Source organism: Macaca nemestrina, chromosome 9, assembly GCF_043159975.1.
Source record: "Macaca nemestrina isolate mMacNem1 chromosome 9, mMacNem.hap1, whole genome shotgun sequence".
Taxonomy (NCBI): Eukaryota; Metazoa; Chordata; class Mammalia; order Primates; family Cercopithecidae; genus Macaca; species Macaca nemestrina.
In genome coordinates, this window is record NC_092133.1 from 9,010,036 (window position 1) to 9,028,491 (window position 18,456).

General features: G+C 49.0%; 1 protein-coding gene across 1 annotated transcript in view; it reads left to right on the forward strand.

Moving 5' to 3' along the window:
- EEF1AKMT2 (EEF1A lysine methyltransferase 2) overlaps positions 1–18,456 on the forward strand; it is a 90,144-nt gene that overhangs the window by 71,444 nt on the left and 244 nt on the right. The gene's annotated exons all lie outside the window — the stretch shown is intronic.

Here is an 18,456-nt window from a genome sequence, read left to right on the forward strand (position 1 = left end):
TTCCTCTCATTTGGGGGTTTTAGTTGTCCAGAGTGAACTGCTGGTCTTGTGTCTTTAGCTCCAGATGTAGTCACTGGGAGGTGGCGGGCAGCCACTGGCTTTGCCTGGCCTTGCGGTTTTGCTCACAGTATTGTTTTGTCAAGGAGTGTTCCCCCTGCTACTCTCGCTCCTCAGAAACAAGGGGACACTGACTCAGTCATGGCTTTGAATGGAGCGTTTCTGTGTGGTTTTCTCCTTGCCCCGGTACTCTGCCTTCTGCAGCTCCCAGTCCCCAGCAGCTGGGCACGTTGGCCCTTGTGCTTTCATATCCACGAAAACACGTGGGAAGCGCGTGCCCAGCACATGCCTCGATCACATATTTGTAACTCGGGAGTCTGAGATGATCGTGACATTCTCGTATGGGGCTGTGTATGGCCACTCCCATTCCCCAAGGGAGAACACAATTACTGTATTGTCTGTCGGCGTTCTGGGCGAGCTGCTTAGGTCAGGGCTGGACTGTTGGTATACTGGGGGATGGAAATCACTGTTTTGCAGCTTCCTACCTTTATGCTGCCATTTACAAAAGAAGGACGTTTGGGATGACCTCTTAGAATCCCCTGGGTCACCTGGCTTTGTTCAGCTGAGTAAACCACCAGCCTGTGTACCTCCCCGTGCCCCCAGCTCAGCTTGTTTGCCTGCTATTCAGGCAGGAGAGCTCTGGGAGGGCAGACCGCTGAGAGGTGGAGAGAAACAGAGTGATGGGAGGCAGGGAGCAGGGTGGCGGCTTGTGGCTGTCTGGTGTGCGGAGCTTCCCCTGCCTGGGCCTTGTGAGAGGGCTGGCACTGGCTGATATCGTGGCGGCTGACCTGTCTGGGCATCCTGAGGCCCCTTCCATCAAAAGCTGGGAAGGGGCCCTCCACCCCCAGCCCCATCCCCCTAGCTTGCTGGAGTGTCAGACATGTCATTTAGCAGCATCCTAATAGAATACCCTCACCCCGTCTCTGGCATTGAACTCCTGCCCAACACTCCTGCTGCTTCCTCTAGGAAATCTCCCCAGATCTTTACCACCCCACTTGGAATTCCAGGCTCACTCCTCTGTCCGTGTGGATTTATTATCATATGACATGCCATGCCTTGTGGGAAACCTAATTGAACACTTGCTGTTTACATGAACTTATTTATGTATTACCTGCCATCATCCCTCAGTCCCTAGCACAGCCGGCCTGGTGTGTGTTGGACTTGGGACGAGACTGATACCGGGAGGAAATACTGTCCAGAGAGAAGCACGACACAGGGCGTGCATAAGAGTTGCCAGTTTAACTACAGTCACCTAGAAATACTTTTTGTTTCTGAGTAAAAGTCTGTTCTAAGGAGTGCAGCATCACATGTGTATATAATCTTCCCCTTGACCCTTTTTGCTCTCTGTGGAGGCTCCCAAGACCTTGGCCCTCCCTGTCCCACTGGGGTTCCTGCAGAGGCCTGGTCTGTCCAGGCTCTGCCTGGCCCAGGGCCGGCCCTGCAAGTGCTGCCTCCCTCACATCAGGCCCTGACTGCAGCAAGATTCTTGCTCCTAAAAGAAGAACATAGAAAACAAGGCTGTTAGGGCAGGGCCCTGGGCTCTCGGTTTTCCCATGGTTGGGTGTGAGAGGGCTGCTGGCCATCCTCCCGCCCACAGAAACTCTGATGAGTGTTTGCAGGTTCCTGAGGAGGTGTGAGCATGATCAGATACTGGGGTTTTTGTGCTGGTCACTGTGTTTTTCTGTTATGCTGTGCTGCTGTGGAACCCAGAAAACTGTGAGCTCAGCCCCTCCGTGGATCGGGAGGTGCAGTGCTTGGGATTAGTGTTAACATTTTGATAGCTATCGGAAACCCCCAGCAAGCTAGAGAGATTTCAGTATCTTTGGCACCAAGAACGTTGAGACTTGACTTAACGTGGTGATTGTGTTCTTTGTTTCAGCAGACATTTCCTGAGCAGCTCTTTGTGCCAGGTTCTGGGGACTCAGGGGACTGAGGCTGGGCTCATGCCCTCCAGAAGCACACAGTCTGTTGGGGCGGCAGCTCACTGGTTCGTTTCGTGGCCCTGTGATTCAAGCTCTGCATTCTGCACAGAGGCAGAGCGCGTGACCTGACTCAGTGTGGGGTGTGGAGGTCTTCCTGGAGGTGGTGATACCTGAACTGAGTTTAAAAGATGAGATTAGAGAGTCTGGAGGCTGAGAGGGCAGCAGGGAGCAGCGGAAGCAGGCGGCAAGGTCTAGCCCCAGAGACCAGCATGAGCAGAGGCCTGGAGGCAGGAAACTGCATGTGGTATTTGGAGAACTCCAGAATGTTTGAAGAATAGGCAGTACGTGGATGTGTACAAACTCAGCAGTGAAAAGCAGTTTCCTCATCCCTGTCCCCAGCTACACGTCTCCCTCCTTCCTGGGGGGAACTCCTAATGCCATTTTCTTGTTTGTCCTCCCAGAGATATTCCATATGCATGTGCAAGAATATACAGATATATACACGCACAAATATGTATATAAAAATACGGTGTTTTTTATATTTTTGATTTTAGAAAATATTACCTATTTCTTGTGAAAGTCAATACCTCGTTTGGTTCAAAATTCAAAACATACAAAAATCCATTTCTTGAGGAGTCTTCTCTCATCTCTGTTCCCAGCTACCCATTTCCCCTCCCGGAAGACAGCTTTTATGTTACGTTTCCTTTGTATCCTTCCAGGACTTCTGTATTACTGGCACAATTCTTTATTTAGTTTCACCCAAATGGGAGCTTAATATACCCATGGTTCTGATCTTTGGTTTTCTGCTTAGCACTATACCTGAAGATGATTTCCTCTTTGGACGTGTTGGGGTCCTGAAGCCTTTTTTTTTTTTTTTAATTTTTAAAATTAAAATTTAAATTGACACATAATTGTACCTATTTATGGGGTGCATAGTGATGTTGCGACACATATAATGTATGATGATGGGCTCCGGGTGATTAGCATATCCACATCTCTAACGGTTATCATTTCTTTGTGCCAGGAATGTTCAATATCTTTCTTGTAACTATTTGAAACTACATAATATTGTTAACTCTAGTCATCCTACAGTGCTATAGAACACTAGAACTTACTCCTTCTATCTGGCTGTATTTTTGTATCCTTTAACAAATCTCTTCCTATTCCCCGCCTTCCCCCTACCCTTCCCAGCCTCTAGTCTCCTCTGTTCTGCTTTTTACTTCTATGAGATCAAAATTTTTTAAGCTTCCACATATTCTCATAGCCTCTTAGAAAGCTGCGTTTTGTCCTTTGCATGGTGTTGCAGTGTGTTTTTATCCTGTCCTTCCTGTTAGGCAGTTAGGTCACTTCCCACCTTGGCTGTGCCTCACGAGATGATGTGTCTTATTTTGCTCATGAGTAGGACAGTCTGCAGGGCAGGCTGATTTGGCACTTGAGGCACATGTGTTCACAGGGACAGTGAGTAAGGAGGATAGAACTGCACGAGGACACGGGCACGTTGTGTTTTACGCTCATTTCTCTAGAGGTTGACTGATTTTTCCTTGTGAAAGGCAAGTGACTTTTAAGTTGGATTCTGCTGAGTTTTGGGGACGCTGTCTTACTCCTTTACTGTCTCCCATAAGTAACCTCTGCGAAAGGAGACCTGGCCCAGTGTGGTCTCTGGAAGCAAAGTTCGCCCAGGGGTGTGGTTGGTGTTGCTGGGGAGACTGCCTTACAGACTCTGACCTTCAGGCCATGCTCTGCAGGACAAGGCCAGCCAGAACCGAGGCCTGCAGTGCGACTCTGCCAGCGTTGTATGCTGAGGCCCTGTGGATGTGGATGCCACCTCTGGCACTTGCTAGACTTGGGCCTCGTGAACATCACAGTTCTAGTCAATAGTTTGTTGATTTATTAACAATTGAACTGAGTAAGAGTCTGTCCAGGCAGAGGACCTGCCAGGGTATGGGAGGGAGAGACTGCAGGGTGACTTTGTACCATCCCATGAAGGTTGTGATGCAAGTTTATGAACTTTATCTTTTGAGATGGGTTCTTACTCTGTCCCCGAGGCTGGACTGCCGCGGCATGATCCAGACTCACCGCAACCTCCGCTTCTCGGGCTCAAGCAGTCTTCCCACCCCAACCTCCAGAGTAGCTGGGTCCACAGGCATGCACCACCATGCCCAGCTAATTTTTTTTTATTTTTGGTAGAGATGTGTTTCACCATGTTTCCCAGGCTGGTCTCGAACTCCTGAGCTCAAGCCATCCACCCGCCTTGGCCTCCCAAAGTGCTGGGATTACAGGTGTGAGCCACCGCGGCCGGTCCAGATTTCTGAACTTTAGCGGTCCCCGTTATTTTATCATGCTATTTTTATCATGCTATTTTAAAAATATTCTCTGCCTTTTAGTGCATTTTTATTTAGTTTTTATTTCACTCATCCATCAGTTGTTAATAGTTTTAACTTCCGTGGGAGTGGAGACTGTGGCTTATGTATGTTCGTGTCTTCAGCCCCTACCATCATCCCAGCAGTCACAAAGTAGTCACTCAGTAAGGGTTTGTTGAATGAATGGGCACAATTGCCTGCCACGCAGGCTTTTGTCAGGGCTTGTGGCGTGCTGTTAACTATTCATCAGCACACTGGAAACTGGGTTTTGGTGCTTCAATGCCAGCCTCTGACCAGTACTAGTTAAATTTCATCCATTCTGATCCCATCCAGCTATTCAGTCTGATAGGGTTTCTTTTTTTGTTTTTATATTTTATGACTTTAAAAAAATTATTATTTTCTGAGATAGGATCTCACTTGGTTGCCCAGGCTGGAGTGCAGTGGTGTGATCAGGGCTCACTGCAGCCTTGGCTTACCTAAGTGATTCTCTTGCTTCCACCTCCTGAGTATCTGGGGCTGCAGGCACATGCTACCATGCCTGGCTAATTTAATTTTTGTCAAGATGAGGTCTCACTATATTGCCTAGGCTGGTATTATTGTTATTTTTAAGTCTGAGAACATCATCTGTGCCACCTCCCTTGGATCTGCTCCTGATTGAGGTGGCTAGTGTTGGTGGTTTTTATTTTTATTTTTAGATGAAGTCTCGCTCTTGTCACCCAGGCTGGAGTACAATGGCGTGATCTCGGCTCACTGCAACCTCCACCTCCCAGGTTCAAGCAGTTCTGCCTCAGCCTCCTTAGTAGCTGGGATTACAGGCGCCCACCACCATGCCTGGCTATTTTTGTATTTTTAGTAGATACAGGGTTTCACCATGTTGGCCAGGCTGGTCTCGAACTCCTGACCTCAGGCGATCCGCCAGCCTTGGCCTCCCAAAGTGCTGGGATTATAGACGTGAGCCACTGTGCCTGGCTGTGTTGGTGGTTTGATGTGTAACCTTTCCTTCTCCTGCACATTTTTGAACGCCTCCATCCAGATGACACTGGGCAAGAACCCTTTTCCACAGCGAGGTGAAGGCCAGTCCACGTTTGGTTTGGGAGGTGTGTGGAGGAGTGCTCAGAGTCCTGGCTTTAGAGTTTTGCTGCTGACTTAGTGAATGAGCTTCCTGAGAGCAAGGGAAGTACACCCAGGCCTGGTTCAGATGGCTCCACTAGGGGGACAGTGACAGCTACAGCTGCAGCTGGTGTACTTGGCAGTCCGTCAAGCACTTTGGGGTGTGCTGCGGACAAACAATAGAATGAATCTTTGTTTCTGGAGCCTGGGCCATTTCTAATGAGGAAGATGATTACTCATTTTTGGAAGTTGGGTTAACTCTTCCACAGTCTTTTGAGTCTTGCTTAGATTTGTAACGAAAAGCCTAGAAGAGTTCACCTTGGCGTCCCAAGGTGTTTGCTTTTAAGCCGGGTGACTCTGGTTGGCTGTGTAATTTCCTCTTTAACACTCCTCCACCCAGGTCTTTGCCCTAAGTCAGGAGGCCTGATTGTCATATCCAGAGTGCTTAGAAGGAAGTGGGGCAAGTGTTTACAAATGAGGTGCCCCTTTCTTCTCCTGTTCCCCCACCCCCATGGCATGCCAAAAAATAAAGAAGGAGCTCAAGACCCGTTGAGCAGCTGTTCCCCTAGACTTCTTAGATTAATTCCCTGGCCGGTTCTAAGTAATTTAAAGCCACATGCCTGGACTTAGCTTTGACTTAGGACTCCATGAAGGCTTTCTTCTTCTTCTTTTTTTATTTTTTTGCGAGACAGGATCTTTCTCTGTCACTTAAGCTGTAGCGAAGTGGTACTATCATAGCTCACTGCAGCCTCGACCTTCCTGGCTCAAGTGATCCTCCATACTCAGCCTCCTGTGTAGCTGGGACCACAGGTGTGTGCCACCATGCCGGACTATTTTTAAAATTTTTTATAGAGATGGGGATTTCTTCATGTTGCCCAGCTGGTCTTGAACTCTTGGGCTCAAGCAGTTCACCTGCCTCAGCCTGCCAAAGTGCAGGGATTGTAGGCGTGAGCCACTGCGCCTGGCGGTGAAGCCCTTCTTTGCAGGAATCTCTTTCTCTGCCTTAAGAGGCAAGAATCTGGTGCTATTTTGATCTGTGTATAGACAGATGGCTGTTGTTACACATGCGGCAGCTCCCCCGCCATTGTGCTGTGGCTGCTGGTGGGAGTAGTCTTACTAGAGTTTATCCTGCCCTCCAGAACCCTCCCCTGCAGTAGAAGTCAGGTAGATAGCTTTGGCTGTTTGACCTGAGAGGTGCCACAGAGCTCGGGTATACTTGTCATATGACAGACCTGCCTGTCAGCTTCGAGTCCCTCCAGTTTTGTTTTGGCAGATGATGGCATTCTCGAATGTGTGGTAGAGCTTGCAGCGTGATGTGGGGGTAGAGGGGAGAAGGCGGAAGGCTTACCATGTGATTGATGAGCCTGTCTGATTAATTTCTACAACAGACCCTGTAGGTTGGTAGATATGACTCAGTCAGATCAGGAAGGGGGAAGTCCTGAAGTGTGAGCTGAGGTTAGGATGTGACCTCTGATGAGTGGGTGGCAAATGGGCAACCTGGTGCCTCTCGTGCCTGTAGCAGCTCTTACAGAGCTTGTTGGGATCTTCTTGCATCACCTGTCATGTCCCAGTGTGATACTGTCTTCAACCAGTGTGTTGGGGCCCCAGACTGCAGGCCTCCTAGATAAAGAGATCACTGCCCTCGCAGCTGTGTCCCAAGGCCCAGCTGCGGAGAGCTGACCTTCCCTCTGTGCGGTGGCTCTGGGGGTTCTGTGAGAGCTGTAGACACCAACGGGAATGCTTCTCCCTGCCTGCTGAGCGACTGGAGCTGCACCGGTAGGAAAGCTGTGTGTGTAGCCTGGGCTGGGGGTGGAGTGTGCTGCAGGAGAGGGAGAGTCCGAGAGCCCACAAACATTTTGTAAAGGAAAAGGAGATTCTTGTCCTGAGACGTAGAAGATGAAGATGTCAAAACTGGTCACTGGCGAACTTCCTGGCTCTCTAAGAAACTCCTGTAAATCAGGTTGTCATTGAACGACACCCAGATGCCCCTGTATGCATAAAGATTAAACTCGGAATATGCAATCCTGCATACATCCCCATCCTCACCCCATGGATATGTAAGAGAGGGGGCTGGTTCTGCCACACCACCTCCTCCCTACCTCTGTCCCACCCATTGCAAGAATGTCACTGTGGCCTGCTTCTGACTCTGCTTTATGGAAGGTCATAGCCAGGGCACTTGATGGCAGCAAGTAAGGATTTGGCCTTTGCCTTTGTCCAGTTTCCTGGACCTTGAACTGCGTGTCAGGTCTGAGTGGGACTGGAAAGGCCAGCATAGCAGTTGATCCAAGACGGGCATCATCAACTTACTGTCTTTTCTCATAGTTCATTCAGCACCTTCAAATCTATTGATTTTCATGCTCTCTCCAGAGCTGCCATTTGCCTATGACACGTGAGGAAACTGAGGCCCAGAGAGGCATAAAGACCTGGTGAAAGCCACATACCTGATCTGTGACTGCAGTTGCAGTCTCACTAGTCAGAAACAACTAATCTGGCCCAGCATCCCATTTGACACGTGAGGGAACTGAGGCTCCGAGGAGGGAAATAACTTGGCAAATTGGGCAGAGCCAGTAAGTGGCACTGTCAGGCCCAGAGCCCCCATCCCCTAAGTCCTGCTTGATCCACCTAGGCCACACAGCCTTTTGTTTGGGTCTTTCCATTTTTTTTTTTTTTTTTTTTGAGACGGAATCTGGCTCTGTCGCCCGGGCTGGAGTGCAGTGGCCGGATCTCAGCTCACCGCAAGCTCCGCCTCCCGGGTTTACGCCATTCTCCTGCCTCAGCCTCCCGAGTAGCTGGGACTACAGGCGCCCGCCACCTCGCCCGGCTAGTTTTTTGTATTTTTTAGTAGAGACGGGGTTTCACCGTGTTAGCCAGGATGGTCTCGATCTCCTGACCTCGCGATCCGCCCGTCTCGGCCTCCCAAAGTGCTGGGATTACAGGCTTGAGCCACCGCGCCCGGCCCCATTTTTGTTTTTAAATCTTTTTTTTTTTTCACCCCTCTTCTGTGGGTTTTTAGTCATGGTTTGAGTAAATTCAGTATACTTGTAAATAGGTCCTTCTGAAGAACAGGTCATGGTTGTCTTAGGCTAAGTGGCTTAACATGATAGTAGATTATCTTTGGGGCCTGCTGCAGTCTCCTCATTGTCCTCTGATTCTCTTCCCATTCTTTCCCTTCCTCTGGTTTGGAGCAGAAGGCGGCATCTAGCTCTGTGGCCACTCGGTAAGTGTGAGTTCTCCTCTCTCTGTGCCTCTTGTCCCTGTCTTCTTCCTTTTGAGTGTATCATGCAACGTCCAGTCTAGAGCAAGCTCTTCTTTCATAGTGTTTGTGGGTTAAAAGTACATGAGCGGTCGTGAGAATTACGGGAGTGCGTATAGGAACCTCGCCTGTCAGTTATTTTTCACTGATAAATGAACTCTTGACAAGTCATGCATGCAGTTGGCTTCAGTTTCAAGAAACTACATGGGCTGTCTCATTCCCATGTTCAGATTTGTTTTGGCTTTTTGGATCTCAGCACTTTTATGTCCCTGAATAATGTCATTCCTCCCCCTCCTCTTGAAATGTTATTTGCTTTAAAAAGAAAATCCCTACAACATTGAAAAGTCCAGGAGAGCAGAGTTCCGATTTGGTTCAGCAGCTCAGTTTACTGTTTTGTCTTGTTTTGCTTTCCCCCCTTCCATTAAGGAGACACATAGGGGAGCTTGGGCCACTTTGTTCAGCCAGGGACACAGATCAAGTCTCTTTCAAGCTGTGTAGTGTGACTCCCAGTCCTTCCCCAAGTGTGGCCTTTGGCAGCCTTTGATTACCTGAAGGACTAGATCAGGGAATATGTTTTAGCCCCAGTTACTGAAGAAAGCACCTCCAAGGACACACCTTCCTGTGGAGGGAGGGGTGAGTATGCCCTCTCTGTCTAGGGACAGCAGGTACTTCATGCCTGCAGCCAGCCACTCTCACTCGCCCTGCTGAATGTCCACCAGCCCACTTGCAGGAGCGAGGTGCTTGGAGGACTCAAAAGCATATTCTTGGCCCCTAGAAGCTAATGCTGTAGCTGTGAAGACGAGATGCTTTTATCCAATTTATGAGCATTTAATAAGGGTCTGTGCCCTGCTAGGAATTGTGCCTGCCTAAGGATTTCAGTGTTTTTAGGGATATTTTTGTAGTTCCCCCACCTACAGGGCGTTACCTCCTTAACTTATAGCTGAGGCGGGCAGAACAAGGGTGACTTCTTACCTGTTACAAAGGCAGAAAGCTGAGCAAAGTTACAGAGCTCAGCCAGGGCCCTGCAACTCCTCTGGGACTGAGCTAGGCTGAGCGTGGACTCAAGTTCAGTGCTCTTGCTGTGATACTGACTTAGCAGATAGGCATCAGTCAGGTTGCTGCTGTGGGCAGGCTGTGTGCTGAGGCCACAGGATGACTGAGGGAAGGCCATACCTAGGCTGCACGTGTGGAGGGGAGGGCTCCCCACAAACAACCTGGAAATGAACTTTGAGAGAAGGGCAGGGTGGCTGTGGTGGAGGCAGAGGTAGGAGGCACAGGACCTGGGGAGATAGGCACAGATGGATACAGGTTCCAGCTGGGGTTGCAAGAAGCCATTGTGACTCCCTGCAGGACCAGAAGCACCCTGAGCTTCCTGGGAGACACTTCACCCTTTGCAAGTTATCCAGCACGTCTGTACATCCATGCAGTTAAAAATGGAAAGTGATGACTTCCTGTCCCACTTCTACCCTCTCCAAGATACTCATCATCTGCCCATTTTTCCTGCCTGCAGTGGAACCCCTAATACCATCTTTCAACATCAGTTCCAGAAGGTTGATGTTTGGCTGGGACACCTTAGGATGGACTGTATTAGAGAGTGTGTATATTGCAAAATTGGTGCCTGCTTTGGCATTTGATCATTTAGCTGACAAATCAAGTACTGAAGGGATGATTAACAATGAAACTTAAAGATCCTGGAGTAGTGGGGTCCAGGTGTTAAGACAAAGACTTTGGAGTTCAGTAGATGTGGGTTGAATCTTTGTGCCTTGTTCACAACTGGGTGGCCTTGAGCCTGGGCTTCAGTTTCCCCCTCTGTAAAATGGGATAACAGTAGCGCCCTCTGACAGGGATACTCTGAGGTTGCAGTAAGCACAGGGCCTGGCCCTGTTGCTATGGCTGGTATTTTCCTCGTGCTGCGTTAAACGGTAGGCGCTGTGTCGCCTGTTACTTCTGCGCTAGCGAAGTACTGATGAAAGGGGTTTTCTTTGCCTCTTTTGTTCTGTGCGTTGAGGGTGGTGCCGGCAGGTCCGTCTGTCTGTTGTTTCTCAGTAGGACCTGAAGATATGGGAACCCCGGCTGCGGGGTCGTTGAAATGTTCACTATAGTATGGAAGCTGCACATTCGTGGGCTCTGTCCTCTGGTTGAAACGCCAGACTGTCTTTCCAGTCTCAACTTAGTCTGGGAAAGTAGAGGCCCTGGATAAAGTTCTTAGGCAGCTTTTAACTTTTATCCTTTAGACTCAGATGACTTAGTTAGTATATAAAACCAGCGAGCGGAATCGTCCCCAAGCAGATTAAATCCCTTTGTCTTGGTGGATATGAAGCTTGACTGCAGCATGCGGCTCTTCTCGGAACCCTTCTTGCACTTTTGGGTTGTCACAGAATTTGGCAGGAGACAACATGGCCCACTAAGCAACACCCTTCCCCAAATGTTCATATACTTGCTTCTAGATTCTGTCTACAGATGGCTTTTGTCACACCAACAGCTGAAGCTACAAAAGTTTCAAAGTGCACAAAGACCTTGCGGAATTGCTGTCTTTCCCTCCCATTTCCTTTGCTGAATGGGAGGGGGAAGTGGAAGCTCTGAGAGCAATGGCTTCCGTGAGCCACCAGGAAAATCACTGTCAGTGGCTAAGTTCATGTTTGGGTTTTGATCTGAGTCCTGTTTTTAAGGTGGTAAAAATAACTGTGAAACTAACGTGTGCGAGTAGTAAGTACAGACTAAATAAAGACACTAAAAGAAGGAAAAACTTGTCTTGATGATTTCTAGTATGGTCAGTTTCTTTTAAGGGATAGCCCTTCAAAATGCATTACAGAGCATTTGGTAAACTCCTCCAATCTTCTTAAGATTTATATAGGATTGTAGAGTTTGCAACACTTCCTTGTATGTATTAATTCATTAGCATGCAATCCTCTTTGGAAGTGGATGAGCCAGGTGGGGCTCCCACTTGCTGGAAGCTGAGAGTCCCAGGCTACAGTGATAGCAGACAGCTGTGTTCCGTGGTGGCAAACAAATGAAGACACATTGAAGACTGTAGAACAAAAGCAAGAACATTTCATGTTAGCAATAACTTGTGTGAGAGCAAAGCTTTCTCCCCTGTTTCTGTGGTGTCAGAGACAGAGTGGCCTGGGGATTTGAATCCTGGTCTTGCCCTGCTAGCTGTAGGATATTGGGCAAATGACTTGATTTCTTTTCTTGGAGCCTCAATCTTCCCATCTGGAAAATGTGCATGCTGCCAACCATAATGCCTGTTCATAGGAACGTGAGAGGATTAGCTGAGAAGAACCCAGCCTCTGGTGGATGCCCAGGGAGAGGGGAATGGAGGTGAGGGTGGAGGGCTGTGGCTAGAAGTGTGGCTGTGTGGGGCACATGGAGGTGGAGGTAGGCTCTGGGCCTGGAGGTCTTGCTGACCACGGCAGCAGCCACCTGTGTGTGTGCCCTCCCACCCATAGGCCTTGCTTTGGGCACAATGCTGGCGAGTTTGGGGCTGTTCTTGGGCAGATGCACTTTAGAGGTGAGGACTTGGGAGGTGGGCAGGGGCCCTCTGCCACCTTGTCTGCACCCAGGGAGCATACACATGGATCAATGGAAAGTCTGACCTTGCTTTTTGCTCTTTTCAGTGGAAATCCTGGTGAAGATGAGTCGTCGAGTAGGGGCTCCTGGGGTTGAGTCAGAGAGCACTGTGTCCCCATGATCAGGTTGGGGTGCCAACCAAGGGGAGATCCTCACCCAGCCCTCCTTTGGCAGATACTGGGTAGCCCTAGCTGTGTATGGAGGCAGGCTGGAGGCCCCCTATCATGAGCACTGCCCAGGGAGTCATGGGAGAGAGGTGGGAGGTGAATGCAGGGACTGGGAAGTGACAATACAAGACTTAAATACAGGGCAAGGAAAACTGCAGTCGAGATGCAAGGATGGTGCCTGATGAGAGTGCGGCCCAAGATTGCTACTTGTGCAAAGGGGAATGGACACCAATGCCTGGCCTTCTCTGTGCCGAGCTCTTTTATATGTGTTTTCTTATTTAAATCTCCCAGCAGCCCCAGGGCAAAGGTATTATCCTCACTGTGTTTATTTAATTAATAATAATAATAGTAGTTACTATTATTTTTTGAGACAGAGTATTGCTCTGTGGCCCAGGCTAGAGTACAGTGGTATAATCTTGGCTCACTGCAGCCTCTGCCTCCCAGATTCAAGTGTTTCCTGTGCTTCAGCCTCCTGAGTAGCTGGGATTACAGGCATGGACCACCATGCCCAGCTAATTTTTATATTTTTAGTACAGTTGGGGTTTCACCATGTTGGCCAAGCTGGTCTTGAACTCCTGACTTCGAGTGATCCACCAACGTCAGCCTCCCGTAGTGCTGGGATTACAGGCATGACCCACTGCACCCAGCTTAATTATTTCTTTTGATACAAGATCTCCCTCTATCACCAGGCTGGAGTGCAGTAGCATGATCATAGCTCATTTGTAACCTCAAACTCCTGGGCTCAAGCGATTTTGCCTCAGACTTCTGAGTAGCTGGGACTACAGGCATACACTCCCACGCCTGGCTATTTTTGTTTTAGTTTTTATTTTTTGTAGAGATGGAGTCTTGCCGTGTTGCCTAGGCTGGTCTTGAACTCCTGGTCTCAAGCAATCCTTTTGCTTCAACCTCTCAAATGCTGAGATCACTGGTGTGAGCCACTGTGACGAGCCTCACCCCCGTTTTGAAGATGAGGAAACTGAAGTCAAGTGATTTTATGGCAAAGGCCGGGGCTGCCAAATTCCACAGCACACACACGTTCCCCCACCTCCCCTTGAACATGGTCTCCCTGGTATAATCAGTGGGCTTTAAAAAAAGTTTTAAAAATTTATGTGTAGCCTAATACAGTCTTTTGGTGGTTAGTTCTATGAATTTTGATAAATGCATAGATTGGGATTTTTTTTTAATTTTTTTATTTTTTTGACACGGAGTCTTGCTTTGTCTCCCAGGCTGGAGTGCAGTGGCGTGATCTCGGCTCACTGCAAGCTCCGCCTCCTGGGTTCACGCCATTCTCCTGCCTCAGCCTGCCAAGTAGCTGGGACTACAGGCACCCGCCACCATGTCCAGCTAATTTTTTTGTATTTTTAGTGGAGACGGAGTTTCACCGTGTTAGCCAAGATGGTCTCGATCTGCTGACCTCGTGATCCGCCCGCCTCGGCCTCACAAAGTGCTGGGATTACAGGTGTGAGCCACCGCGCCCGGCTGGGATTTATTTAAAAAAAATTTTTTTTTTTTTTGGAGATCATGTACACTCATGCAGTTACAGGAAATAATACAGAGAAATCTCACATACCCCTTACTCACTGTCCCCTAATGGTAACATCCTACCAAACTAATGCAGTATCACAAGCAGAAAATTGTCACAGATACAGTTGAGACACAGAGTATCTCCATCTCCAAGGATTCCTCCCGCTGCCTTTTCCTAGCCATGCCCATTTCCCTCCTGCTCCCACGCCCCATCCCCAGCCCCTGACAGCCATTCATCTCTGCACTAATTCTATAATTTTGTCATTTTAAGAAAGGGATATAAATGAACTCCTAGAATAGTGAGCCTTTGGGGACTGGCTCTTTCACTCTGCATGAGTCTCTGGAGGCTCATCCAGGTTGTGGCGTGTGTCTCTGGTTGATTCCTTTTTATTGCCGAGTAGTATTCCACAGTGTGGCTGTGCCCTGCCACATTTTGTTTAATTATTCATTGAGCGAAGGGTCTCTAGAGTATTTCCTGGTTTGGGCTGTTATGAATAAAGAGCTGTTAAAAACATTTGTGTGTGAACGTAAATCTTAATCTCTCTGGAATAAATGCAAAGGAGAACTCTTGCTGGTAGTTGTTTGAATGGGCATTTGAAGGGGTTTTTTAGGGGATGGAGGGGCAAGGCACTGGTGGGAAGTGCAGACCTGGGTGCTGGCTCACCAGGGTTCACATCCCAGCTTTGAACCCGGACCCTGAGTGAGTTGCTGTATATGGCTGTAAAATGGGGATAATTCAACCTGGCTTGTGGCTAATGTGTGTAAAGTGCCTGGTAGCTAGTAGGTGCTCAATAGATAGAAGTGATTCTTGATATAGGTTAAGAGAAAACCCACTAGACCATGGCAGGGTCTGTGCCCCAGAGGTGGCCTGTGGGAGGGCTTTGCGAGGCTTCCACCTTGCCCCCTGTGGGATCACCCAGTTATTGTCTTTTTCCTGGCTGTGCCCCCGGCTTCTCTTTGAGAAGACCCTGACCGTGTTTGCAGACTGGGCTCGAAGTCTCCGGCCTGGTCCTGGCATTCCCCAGTGAAGTTGGCCAGGCCAGGCCCACGGGTCATAGGAATCCCAGGAAATTCTAGATCGTGCTGGGCTCTGCTGGTCTGGATTCGCCTCACAAATTCTGAGAACCTGCCCAGATCATTTCAGATGTTGCTACAATTTAGCTCGATTCCGGAAATGTGTTTTGAGCTGTTAGGGTATGTGAGGGATTGTGGTAGGTGTTGCAAAGGGTTCAGAAAAAATGGCTCTCCTAACAGATCAAAGCAGCCAACTCCAGCTTCTAATTTCCTTCAGGAGCCCCCACAGCCGCAATGATAAGGTCTCCACTGAGTGTGACATTCGGAGCCCTGGGTCTGGTTTGAGTCTCTCTCTAGCTGCCATCCTGCTGCTATGCCCTCTGCGTGCCCTGTGTGCCAGCCACCAGCGTTCTCACCATTCCCATACTCTGAGGCTGGCCTGGCGGCCACGCCTTGCTTACACCCTTCCCTCTGCCTGGGTGCCCTGCCCTTCCTGATGAAATCTTGCCTGTTTCTTAAGAATTAAAAGTACCATGGGCGGACGTGGGATGGAATATTCAAACCTCACATAGGGTTGGACGTGGTTCCTCTCCAGAACCATCATTCCCTTCTCCAGGCAACCACTGTGTAGGACCATGCTGGACTCCTTGTTTGTTTGTTTGTTTGTTTGTTTTTGAGGCGGAGACTCACTCTGTCGCTCAGGCTAGTGGACTCGGCTCTTCTTGCCTTTGTCACTTTATAGCATTTCTTGGAGATTGTTTCATATCTGTACAGTTTGAACTGGCTTATTATAGTATTTTTGAAGGCCACATGGTATTCCCTTATGTAACAACACCGTAATTTATTTAACCAGTTCGCCTTGTTTGCAGGCATCGAGGTTGTCCCCACTCTTGGGCTCTTACAGTGCAAAGGAGTCTCTTTAAAGCCTACCTCTGACGTCACGTCCCCCTTTCTGCCTGCTTCTGAAATGTGTTGGCTGGGTCACTGCACTCTCTATGAGACCTCCCAGGGCAGGGATTGTGCTACACCTGCCTTCTCCTTTCCATGCCTGTCACATGTGCTGACCACCCAGTTGCCCATGCGCTTTTGGTGCTTCTGCTGCCTCTCTGAGCCCTGGCCCCTTGTCGGGACTCTGCTGGGGATGGAGCTGGAGAGAGCTGGGCCGCCCCATCTTTGCCTTGTTCTGGCTTCCTGCTTTGTGCAGAGCTGTGTCTGGATGGGCTGATGTGTTCCCATGGCGACAGACTTCCACAGTTTCATTCTTACCGGCCTCCTCCTACTTCACCAGAGGGATGGGCCATCATATAGCCAGGCCCTTATTGACAGAATTTAGCTCGTTTCTCTTTAAACACGTTTGAGAGGATGGCCGCTTGGGCGTCCATTGCCGAGAAGAGGATCTGGATTCCTGGCCTCCCCCATGAAACTGCTAGCAGTAGCTGCTGTTGATTGAGCACTCACCTGGATGAGCGAGGCAGCGTGCAAAGGACTTGGGCTCTGTTTTCATCAGATACAGTAACCTTGTGAGGCAAGCACTGTTTTCCCTGCTGTACAGAGAGAGAAACTGAGGCTCTGAGAGTAACTTGGCAAAGGCCACTCAAACAATGTATTTCAAGAGCTGGGATTCCAACTCAGTTGTGCTTGACTCAGGATCTGAGCCTCTGTAGCTACTGAACTCACCTGGCTTCCTAGAGAGGATGGAAATGGGGGAGGAGGGAACGGGCAGCTCACCTCCCAGGCCTTGTGCCTAAGGCTGGCTGCCTGAGAGCTGAATTGGGGTTCACACACAGAAAGATAATGGCTGCCATTAGGCCTCCTCCACTGAGGAGACACAAAAGGCTGCTTTGAAAGGCAAATCCAGGAGCACCTCTCTGGCCTGTTCCTGAACCCAGCTGCCTGGCCAGAACTTGCAGGAGTGGTCTGAAACTCTTTCCTTGAACAGACCACAGTTGGTCAGAACGTGTCACTTCTAGATTGATGTGGTGTTGAACCTGTGCACCAGATCTCTCAATGAGACCTGGGAATCTTCAGCCTCCCCTGGGCTCTCTTCCTGAACAGTCAAGCTTTGGAACATGTATTGATTTCCCTCCTCCCCTTCTCTGCTTTTGCACTTTGGATGAACCTTGTTTTCGAAGAACAGTAGAAGGTAATTTTCCTGTGCTTGCCAGCTGGCCTGTAATTGAGCAATTTCAATAACACCCACTGTAAAGTCTAATTGAAGTAAACAGGAAAATATGATTTACAATCTGGACAGCAAGTAAATACCAGGGTGCAATTAATTTTTACACAGAGCAGCAGATTCTAAAACGTTTTCCTGTGTTGAGCAGTTTGTTTCTGATTACAGATTAGGAGCTGCTTTTCTATTTAATACTATTATCATCATTCTTTTTTACTTTTTGGTGGTGATCCTCAGGTTCCTGGTATCTGTGTGACTTTCTTTGAAGGTTTAGCTGCATGGGGAAATAGAGACGTGAGTTTGTAAGGAGGGATTTTTCAAACCTGAACTGAAGGCTGCACTCTTTCTTCATTTGCTTGGTGGGAAATGGTGGTGGGTTATCAAAGAGGGGCTGCGGATAGGCTGTGCAGAATGGCAATGCTGAGTGGGTCCCATCACTGCTGGAAGCTCACTTAGTTTAGTTCTTTCTGGGGAAGATGACAAAGCTGTGAAGGCCCCCAGTGTTGCAAAGATGTTGATGTTGAAATTTGGCACTTCCAAGGACCAGAAATGTATGCCTTTTTTTTTGGTGGGGGGACAGAGTTTCACTCTTGTTGCCCAACCTGGAGTGCAGTGGTGCGATCTTGGCTCACTGCAACCTCTGCCTCCCAGGTTCAAGCGATTCTCCTGCCTCAGCCTCCCAAGTAGCTCCAATTACAGTGCATGCCACCACACCCAGCTAATATTTTGTATTTTTAGTAGAGATGGGGTTTCACCATGTTGACCAGGCTGGTCTCGACCTCCTGACCTCTGGTGATCCACCTGCCTCAACCTCCCAAAGTGCTGGGATTACAGGCATGAGTCACCATGCCTGGCCAAATATATGCCTTTTTAAATGGACCCTCCTTATTGTTCCAGTAGCTTCTGTTCATAACTGGGTGGAGAAGGGAGCCAGCATGCTGACTGCTGGCCCCCTGCTGCCAGTTGGCTGCCTGAGGGCCGACCCGTTTGGTGTTGGATGTGGGGATGAGGCATGTTCTGATCCTTGGCCTACTTTAATGCATCCTGGTGTGTGCTAAAGCTGCCTGTAAAGCCAGCTCAGTGGTAAGATGTCACGTGACTTGAGTATGCTGCAAGTTCAGCAGATTGTTAGCCACCCAGACCCTGAGATAGATCTTAAAGGTGGCTGGACCCCAATCTGTTGTTCTACCCACCAGGCCATTTTATAAGTGAGGCAGCCCAAGGCTGGCATGGCAGGGGTGTGGGGAGCTCTGAGAAGGTAACTCTGGGCCTTGGTGACTCTCCCTGAGTACATCTCCTTTAGCAG